At 37.3% G+C, this 10,014-nt stretch overlaps 1 protein-coding gene across 4 annotated transcripts in view; it reads left to right on the top strand.

Annotated features, from left to right (window-relative positions):
* Window positions 1-10,014, top strand: part of AIMP1 (aminoacyl tRNA synthetase complex interacting multifunctional protein 1) — a 38,985-nt gene that overhangs the window by 200 nt on the left and 28,771 nt on the right. The window contains exons 1-2 of one of the 4 annotated variants that reach the window (XM_027635760.1): window positions 5,454-5,464; window positions 6,612-6,750. The exons of 2 other annotated variants lie outside the window; for them this stretch is intronic. The gene's annotated coding sequence lies outside the window, so the exon portion shown is untranslated. Of the gene's footprint in view, window positions 1-141; window positions 251-5,453; window positions 5,465-6,611; window positions 6,751-10,014 lie in introns of those variants that run through there. One more of the 4 variants, XM_027635759.1, reaches the window with a different exon arrangement.

The raw sequence follows: 10,014 nt of genomic DNA, 5'->3' as shown, positions 1-10,014 counted from the left end.
GGCTCTGCTCCTGGTCTGCTTCAGCCCCTGGTGTGCCCCGGGCTCTGCCCCTTCCCCAGCGGGTGCCTCACCCCGGCAGTCCCTCGCCAGCCGCCAGGCCACTGGGCCGTGGCGGCCTCACGCCCTGGGGCTCCCCCGGGGGCCGGGCCGAGCTCCCTGGAGCGGGCGGGGGATGGGGTGGGGGGGAGTCTGGCAGGTCCCCGCTAGTTTGCTGCTACTAATCGTCTCCGAGCCGCCAGAGCTAACGCAGGTGGGCTGTAGCAGGGATTCCTTGCGGAGGGGCAGGATGGGAGCCGCGAGCTGCAGAAAGCGGCGCTAAACTCGTGGTTCAGTTCACTGGGATTTGCGTGGGATTTGCTCGCAGGGCTCGACGTGCTCTGTGACTGTAGGGCGGCTTTGCAAACGCAGACACCGCGCTTTGAGCGGAGGACGCGCCTGCACCCGAAGGAGTCAATCCAAAATCAGTTGTGTTCCTGCATGCAGCCCTTCCCCTGGAATGAGGGCTTGGAAGCGGCGTGATGGTGGGCTGTTGGAGGAAACGCTGTAATAGCCTGGGAAGTGCAGGCACGGAGAATCTACTGAGCTTTGCACAGGAACGGCTGTTACCAGTGGGAAAGTAAATGCTGCCTTAGTTTGGATTGTGGAACATTCGTTATGCCTTTCAATAAACTTCAGTGAGCGAAAAGTTCAGTATTTGGTCCATCCTCAGTAGAGATACTGTAAAGTTTTAACATATTGCACATACTGCATTTGGGAATGGATGCAGTGGATAACAGGGGCGAGCTTATGTGTTATTCCTTGTTAGGTCACATTACGAGTGCACAGCCAACCAGCACATGGCAGCACTGCTGAAGTGCTGTATAACCTTAGGCTGACCTGTAAGGTTCTCTGAGCTGGGCTTAGCAGCTGACAAAATGAACAAAATACTACTGCAAACTAAGTAATATTTGCATTTCTTGCTCTGTTTTTTTCTTTAACTCAGAAATTTTTTTTTTAATGATATCATTGCTTTTCACAAATAGTTTTGTGATTCAGGATACTTCTATGAAATCTGTAGCGAGGTGAGGCAGCAGAGATTCAATACAGCATCCTGGTTTTGTATGTCCTTATGTTTCACTTGCTGTATTATTCTCCAGTTACGTTTAAATTTTATTACGCTGTTTGGCAAACCTGTTGGAAGATAAGTCCAAAATCTATAAAATCAAGCAAAAACAAAGTCCCAAACCTGGATTTTTAATACTGGATATTGTTAAAAATTTTAAGGCCTTAGAAATGGGTTGGTAAAGTGATGGAGTCTTTGTTTGTTTGTTGGGGTTTTGGGTTTGTTTGTTGTTTTTTGTTGTTGTTGCTGTTTGTTTTGTGTTTTGTTTTCTTAGCTAGCCTCAAGGGTCATTGCTTATCAGTGTCGTAATATATTTTTTCTACTTTGTCGCAAGTTAACGATATATTCTTGTTACAGCAATTTTGACTTAAAAGTATTTTAAGCAATATATCTGTGAGTTGCTTTCATGTTTTAGCTCAACCAGATCCTGAACGTGCAAGATGTTGAGGGCAGAGTGATTTAAGTCAAAATGATTGTTAAAGCCATCTTCAGCAAGCGTCTGCTCAGGAATGTCTTTTTCCAGTTGTTAGTATGAAGCTTGTGCATGTTTTCTCTGTATTGCTATAGCTGTATTCATTTCTTTTACACCTTTAAATGTAAATAGAGAAGGAAATAATTCTTATTCCCCAGACTGAAAGCAGTGGATCGTGTGAAGAAAATGGTATCAAATAAAAAAGGGTATTTGCTTAAAACAGTCCATCAGATTAGAAATAATTGGGCTCTTGAGTTGCCTAGGGCCTTGAGGACTTGATGCCTCTGAATGAAGCATATTTGAGTGGGAAAACAGTCTGAAAAATAAATTTAATGCAGCAAGGTGTGTTTATGCTGCTTTGACATTATTATAACTCTCATGAGTTTAATTCATAAGCATGAATTTAACAGTGGTAAGTTAACCTAGGGCCTCTTTCTTGAAGGAGGGCTGAACAGTCCATGGATATTTCTTCATCCTTTTGATTTAGGAGATATTGTCTGTAATAGCTTTTCTTCTAAAATATTTGACTGAAGTCTGTTTAATACATTATTGTCTTTTCAGTTAGGTATGTTATCCAAGAAGACTAGGAATGAAGTTAATTGTGCGCCACCAGGGCGGGGAGGGGGAGCAAACAGCCCCCTAGGACTTATTATGCTTTGCAAAGTATTTTAAATCAAATAATGCCATTTTCTTAAAATTATTTTTGACAACCAAAAATTTATAAGATTCTAGTCTACTTGAGTCTTTGACTTTCTATCGACCTGGAAGTTTCACGATATTGTTTTCCTGAAAAGAGAACTATAAAACATTGTGTGAGTAATGCTCTGTCATGCAAGGTGTATTGGTGGCATTCCTCCCTTTTCTTCTTTTTAGATCTTTCTAAGGTTGTGTGCTTAATATACTTGGTAAAATTACATTCTTGAAGGACAGGGTCCCAATTTAGAGAATGTTGAAATATATATACTTAACTGTAGTGTTTATCACTGAAATTTCATGCTGTATGCTTTACACACTGAATTCTTTATTTTAGTGACGTATCATCACAACAATTTGATTGGTATTTCCAAACCTTAATCTTTTATTTTTTAATCTTTTATTTTTGTTCCTTGAACGCCACAGAGACATGGTTGTTTGTAACTGGGGGCTGGGGTGTGGGTGTGTGGGTGTGTTTTTCTTAAATTAGGACTAAAGCAGAAAGTTAAAAACTTTCGTTTGATATTAGTCCGTAACATATTGAGATACAGTACACTCATTTCAGTTGACACGAAACTTTAAAAGGAGCTTCTGGAAATATTGTATGAATGCCTCAAAATACTGCTATACTTTTATTACACAGCATGTTTTATACTGTAGAACCATGCTAGTTTGAATTATGAGATAGTAAGAGGTAACATAAGGTAATAATCAGCTGTAGTAATTTGTGTTTTCTTTCTGAATTAATAAACCACTTCTAAAGTTGCTGCTTTGTATAAATTCACTAATTGTCAATAGAATCAAATTAGAAAACTATCACTTTCTCAGCTTCCCTGCGCCTTCCTCCTTGAAGTAGAATACATAATCTTATGGATGTCATGTTACTCTGTTCATTTCTTAAAAAGCCTTAAGAAGCAGCAGAGAGAGCTTGACATCAGACTGAGTGGTGGATCCTGAATTGGCAAGAAAAAACACATATCGAGATCCAAAATAGGACATAAGTGTTATCCAGGACCTGCTCAGACCAAGAATGAAAAGAAAAATTGAGTTCTTGAGTGCCTACAAACCCCACTTAGTTTACAAGTCCCTGTGTGTCACCACTGTCGTGTGAATGTATTCGTTCATATTTGTCTCTTCTAAGGGAGAGTTTCCTAAAACCTAAAGAAGGTTAAATGCTAGGCAACATAGATAAAACTGAGGAGTCAGCGTAGAAAGCAGCTACCAGGAACATCAGATGTGGGCAAAGCAAACAGCACCTCTGTTTCTTGTATGAGTTACGTGATGTCAGTCGAGCAAGACCCCCAGAAATCTGTTTATTCTTCTAAACAGTTACCTGTATGGTTCTTACCTTTACCAAGAAACATTTCTCCTGATAGGTTTCCTGTTGTACTGGGTGTGAGGGGGAAATCAATGTTTATTTTTTATTTCCATGGTTACCTTAGTATTAAACAGTAAGGGGATGGGAAAAAGGTCTCTGGCTTCCCCATCCTCCCATTGTGATGGAAACCATCCTTACTCATAATTAATTATAATTTAAAAAAGGTTTGAATATTTCTCAAAGCAGCCTTCTGCTTTATTATTTTAAATTATTTTTAATATATAATTTATTTTTTTTTGGTGCTTGGGAAAAAGTACTTTCCTTTAAAAAAATTCTTTTAAGGAAAATCTTAATGACTGCAGATCAGTAAGTCATCAGCTAAAGTTTTCACAATTTTTTTTCTTGGAGAATGAGAAAATAGAGTGCTGTCTGCATTATGATGTTAGAGGTCAATTTATTCAGAGTGAGTGTAAATTTAATATGTTATTTTACTTCACAGGTGGTTTCTTTCTCCTGCTTTCAGAGTTAGCAAATCTTTTATGTGTATTTTGTTGTCCCAAATAAACACACTTGAATATGTGGAAATATCACAGAATGGTAACTTTTATTAGATGTTTTTTAAAGTTAAATAAAACACATGGATATAAAAAAGGGAAATATTATTTGGTTTGTAACACCAGGTGTAACAAAAAGACCTTGGCAGAAGAGGAGCAAAAGATCTCATTCGTTCTCATCTATTATATCTTAATCACTTCTGACAGATGTTTGCCTAACCTGTTTTTAAAACCTTCCAGTGATGGATATTCCACAACCTGCAAAGGCAGCCTGTTCAGTCTATTACTGTTACTTGAAAGTTTTCCAAAACTTAAATCTTGCATTCTTTTTGATGTCTGCATCAGACCTGGTGAACAGTTTAGTCCCATTCTCATACCAGCTTGCTTTCTGTTTGAAGAATGAGACCAAATCTCCCATTTATCTTCTCTTCTATAGACTAAACAGCTATACTTCTTTCAAGCTTTTTGATCTTCTTTGAAGTGTCTTTAAGAAGCTGAGAGACAGGAAAGGGGAATCTGAACAAAGGCAGATCTCTGTGGCAGTTGTAGGGGGTCTTGAGTATGTATGAGTGCAATGTTAGTATTGCTTGAGCAGCTGAGACAGTGTGCCTATAATAAAATGTGTCTAGTCAAGATTTCCTGACTTGCATCTCCTTTATTTACTCCTATTTCCCTCACACTTGTTTTCTAGAGAAATGGCAAGTTTGACCTGACTTTTGTTTTTTTAACTGGAGTGGGGAGGCATGGCAGGGTAATAAGTTCCCAGGGCAGAAGTTGTTCTCTGTAGTTTTTTTGGCGTGGTGTTAATTGAATAAGTCATTAGTTACCCTTGGGCAAATTTTCTAATGGTGAAGTCCATAACAAGCATGAAATATTTTGCAAGCAGGTATTTTCCTCCTGAAAATATAGCCCCTGTCATTCCAGTCAGTTGAATAGATCTGATAAATGGAACAAGGGAAAGTGGTTTTTGAGCGTAATAAAAATGTGCTAGTTTGCTTGGGTAGCATGACTGCTCCAAATATTTTGAGATTGTAATTTTTTGAAATCTTGGAGCAGAACATCTTTCAGTTGTTCACTTGCATGTTTGTGATTTGTTTTGTTTAAATGTGTTTTGTCAGAATATTGTTGGTTGGTTAGTGACCTTCTGGTAAGGGTAGGTCACCTGTTCTGTCTACAGAATCTGAGGAGGGAACATTTGTCCAAAACCTTTTTATTGTCCATACAGAGTGGACAATAAAACATTAATACAGGTATGAATTACTTTTAAAAGCATAAGAGAGGAAATCATCTCTGCCAACCAAGATGAAAGACAAGGTTTCTCTAAGGTTACAGTAACTTGGAGTTATGGTAATCTGAAATTGATCCATTTTGATGATTAAATGCATCAGGGAGCATGTATAAGAGCTATTGTAATCACTAGTTGACACTTGCTGTTTCTAAAGAAAATTACTTTGATACCTTACTGAAATGAGAATTGGATAAATTCTTCTTTGCTGTATATGTTTTCAGAGAGAAATTCCAGAAAAGAGAGACCCTCTGTTTACCTAACTTTTGCAATTTTTGTTACGCTCCATAATTTTGTGTACAATTATGGAATTGCAGAATGGGTTGGAAGGGACCTTAAACACAGTCTGGTTCCAACCACCCTGCAGGCAGGACACCTTCCACTTGACCAGGTTACTCAAAGCCCCATCTGATTTGGCCTTGAACACTTCCAGGAATGGGGCATCCACAGCTTCTCTGGGCAACCTGTTCCAGTATCTCACCACCCTTAATCCTTAAATTCTTATTCCGCTTTATATTAATTAACAACCTAGAAACTGTTCCTTGACTTCTAAAACTGTAGAGAGGAAAGATTAAACTACCATTCATATTAGAAAGCAATATATACTGTATATAATCATCATCTGTTAAACACAATTCGTGTAGAATTCATTCTTTCCTCAGAATTCTGAAGAAGTGACAGATTCTATGCTGGATTAGAAGAAAATTTAATTCCTGAAACATCACCAAAAATTGCCTCAAGTTAGGAAATCTTTTCTTGAGGTCATTTGGCTCAATCTTTTGGCATAAAACTACCTATTATGGAACACTTCTATTTCCATTTTCTTCTCATCAGGAGCTTTCCCAACATAACTTCTACTGAATATGAACTAATAATTTAAAGATTAGTCTCTGACTTCAGGACCCTCTCTCGGAAATGATCCATGACCATTGGATCTGGTTTCTGTCCCAGTGTGTTTCTCAATTACAGTTTAATATACAGCTTTGTAGTGGCATCTTGTTTCAGACTCTGAAGATAAGTGAACAGATCATTTCAGGAGCTCATTTGTCTGGGGCAGCTGGGGACTGCTATTCCCCTAGGAGCGCACGGGCTCACGCATGGCCTATGGGAGATGCTGCGTTTGGCTTAGTCGCAGCTGCTCTGGAGTGAAGGGCCTGAGTTCGCAACTGTCCTGGTCCTACTGTGAGGTTTGAAACCTTCTGTGTGAAGGGCTCTAGTAATTGGTAACAGTGACACACTAAGGAAGTCACTGTTGCCAGCTAGGATGTGACACTAGGGAAATTAATCTTTTCTTAGGGGTTCAATTCCCCTGCTGCATCACAGTGGGTAAGTAATTTCACATCCAAATGACCATCTATAAAATAATGCTCATCATTAGAACTGGGCACAGATCTTTTTTTTTTTTTTTTTTTCCCTTTGCATTTTACTGAAAAGTTACCTTCAAGGTAGCACTTTTTGAAGATGTTAAACCAAGATATTCTAATTGAAAATAATTGTTTGAAAATGATTGGATTTTTAATAAAATAATTTGTAACACAGCAAAATTAGAGTTTAGCTCAACTTGTCTTAAAGCTTCTTTTGTTTCCACAGTTTGAATCCATAGATGAAAAATGACTATTCCCCAAAAGCTACTTGGAGCATTCTTCTGTCAGAGATTATCAGTCTTAATAGCTGACATCAGCCCTCTCAACATCCAAGATGAGTGCACAGGGAGTTTGTTTCTGTAATTTTTTTTCCGCTCTACACAGATCTGTTAAAAGTGGGAAAATCATTTTCATCCTAGAAGGTTTAAAAGCTGTGAACCTCAAAAGCTTCTCACTACATACAGCTACAAAGAAGGCTCTGAAATGCAATTACATAACTGCTTGCTTTTTTTTTTTGATACTGTTAAAAGATACAATATTGCCCTGCTTTCTCTCAAGCAGTGCTTAAATATTTATAGAAGACGTGGTCCAGAAGTTTACCTAGACTAACATACTGTTAACTCTAACAGTGCTGTGCTGGACTGCCCAATGGGCTACTGAGTATACTTACTTTGAAATTGGGTTACCAAGTGCTCATGAAGGCAGATATTTAGTTACAGTGGTGTTCTTTTCAGTACCAGTGTGTGAAAATTTTTGTGAGAAGTTATTGATAACTGTGTAATGTTAAATTAACAGAGAGAAGAAGAAAGCAAGGGCACTGTCCTGTAACAGCTACAGTTTTGCAAGAGATGCTATAACGTAATCAAAAAATCCTCTTGATATCCCCTTTTAGTTTAGAATATAGAAAACAACTTGAGAAAAAAGACTTCAAGATTACTCTTTTTTGTTTGGGAAGGTCATTTCCATGTGTCAGCTGGAATAACTACAATAGTCAAAAGCCTTTTGTTTGCATGGGGTAAAATAAGCATATAAAATCTGATCAGTCGTTCTCTGTTAATTATTTCTCGTTTCTAAAAGAAAAATATGTGTTAAATATAAGCAGCATTTGCTGTACAGGAAAAAGGGGTGGGGTTTTTTCATGCAAAAGATACCTTTCTTTCAAAATTCATTTTGTTTCAAATCAGTAGATCTGAAATAACTGTTGTAGTATAACCCTTTGGATTGAGGGGAAGGAAAGGGGACATTTTGTTTTCAAGTATCTGTCGAATTGTTACTTTGTACTCTTTATGTAAAAATGATTGACAGGTAGTTGCTGTAGATTTTTTGCTTCAGAAGTTGCTTGTTTTCCTGCTGGGAATAACGAAGTCTTCTTCTGCAGAAATGTAATCTACTGAAAACTTTTCTTCAGAGTTCCTGAAAACTCCTTCAGAGTTTTGTCTCCAAAAGGGAAAAATACTATTATTAGTCCAAAAGGGTAGATAGTTAAAAATAGCTGTATCTGGAGATTTTTTTCTAAGTCGATGAGATGCCTGCTAGGAATTTTAAGTCTCTTCACTCTTTATGTGATAAAAGGAAAGACCTATGTTTTGAGGCTGATGTCAGGAATATGCAGTGGAAGATACTACTGGCATGTGGTTTGTTGTTGTCAACCCACTATTTTTATATATATAAAACTTTTATATATTTTTTTATATATTTTTTTATATATTTTTTTATATATTTTTTTATATATTTTTTATATATTTTTTATATATATTTTTAATATATAAAACTACATTTAGACTTTTCACTCCACAGCTGAATAAATAATTTTCTCTGCTCAGAGTTGGTTAGTGTCTTTATAGAAGATTGCAACTGCAGACTCAAAGTTGGGCAAGGACTGCTTTTCCCTTAAAACTTTGACCACTTTGTTGCTCGCAATCAAGAGGTGTTTGCCATTGTTCTTGCGTTGATTACTCACAGACACATGGCCACACAAACATGCACGTCCTCAGTTTTTTCTTCAGTTTTATTTGGCCCTTATAAAGAATACCTAAAGTTTCTGCTTCAGTAAATACCAGCAGTTGTTAATGTGTCTGAAGTTAGAGAACACTGATTTTTTCACAGTACATCTGCATGATGTCTGCTGAATGCTTTTGTGAATAAATAATGGTTATTTTTAACCTTAGCACTTGCTTTAGCTGAGTGGCTAAATCCCGTTTTCCTCTGGCTTTTCTACAAGATACAACTTTTATATGTAAAAAAGCTGATATTAATGGAAAAGGAGTAAATTTCAAGGTTCTTTTTTAACACAGGTAGATAACCAGTGTTAGATAACCAGCAGACAGGTTTCAGACATTAAGAGTATTATGAATTGAAATTGAACGGGGGGATCAACGTTCCTGTGACCTACCTAATTAACACCATTATTTTACAGGCTATGGCTGACATAAAATACATTGCTTAATGGTATTCTTATTCCCAAACTCTTCAAATTTCTGAGGAGAAGATATTTTTAAAGTGTCTTTTTAGCAGCTAGGTTTTTGGCAAGGGTTATTATCCTTACTGCTCTGACAGACCCAAAAGAAAAATACTAGATTTTGGGAGATACTTTTAAAATATATTTTTGTTCCTGAGAGCTGTCTTAAGGGGGAGGGTGTAAACATTTCTTACTTTCTTTACCTTTTTATAACTGCTGTACTTGTTCTAAATTAACGAGGTAGTGTTAATGTTCACTTTACTTAGGATAAAGTTGCAAAAATCAATAAAGTGCTTAAGAAACTGTTCTACTTGGCAGCAGCAGGTAGATTTCAGTGCAGTTCTGATTCTTCTGTCTGATTTATGAGTAGTTTACTCTGTAGTTACAACAGTAATCTAAAGCTTCCACTCCCCAGTAAAACCCTAGAGGACGAACCACAGCACAGATTCTTTGAGTTCCTGTGGCATGTGCTGACCTTGCAGGCTTGTCCAGATGCAGCTGAGTCCTCTTAAATTTCTGAATTTATAGGCATATGTGTGTGTCTGTAACTGTAAAGTCCATCACCTTTCAAGGAAGTTTTATGAGGATACTTTGAGACATGAGTAGCAGATACTTTTTAATATGTATTTGTATGTTTATATTTGTATATACACACATGTATATATGTACAGTGGTAACAACTGGATACACTGTGGCTTGGAAATTTAAGCTTTTAAATTTATAAAAAACCCCAACAAAACAAAAGAAAAACAACAACAAAAAACACCA

Source organism: Corapipo altera, unplaced genomic scaffold (assembly GCF_003945725.1).
Source record: "Corapipo altera isolate COAL_440 unplaced genomic scaffold, ASM394572v1 22b, whole genome shotgun sequence".
Classification (NCBI taxonomy): Eukaryota; Metazoa; Chordata; class Aves; order Passeriformes; family Pipridae; genus Corapipo; species Corapipo altera.
Note: the sequence above shows the minus strand (reverse complement) of the source record. Positions and strands in the feature narration are given on the sequence as shown.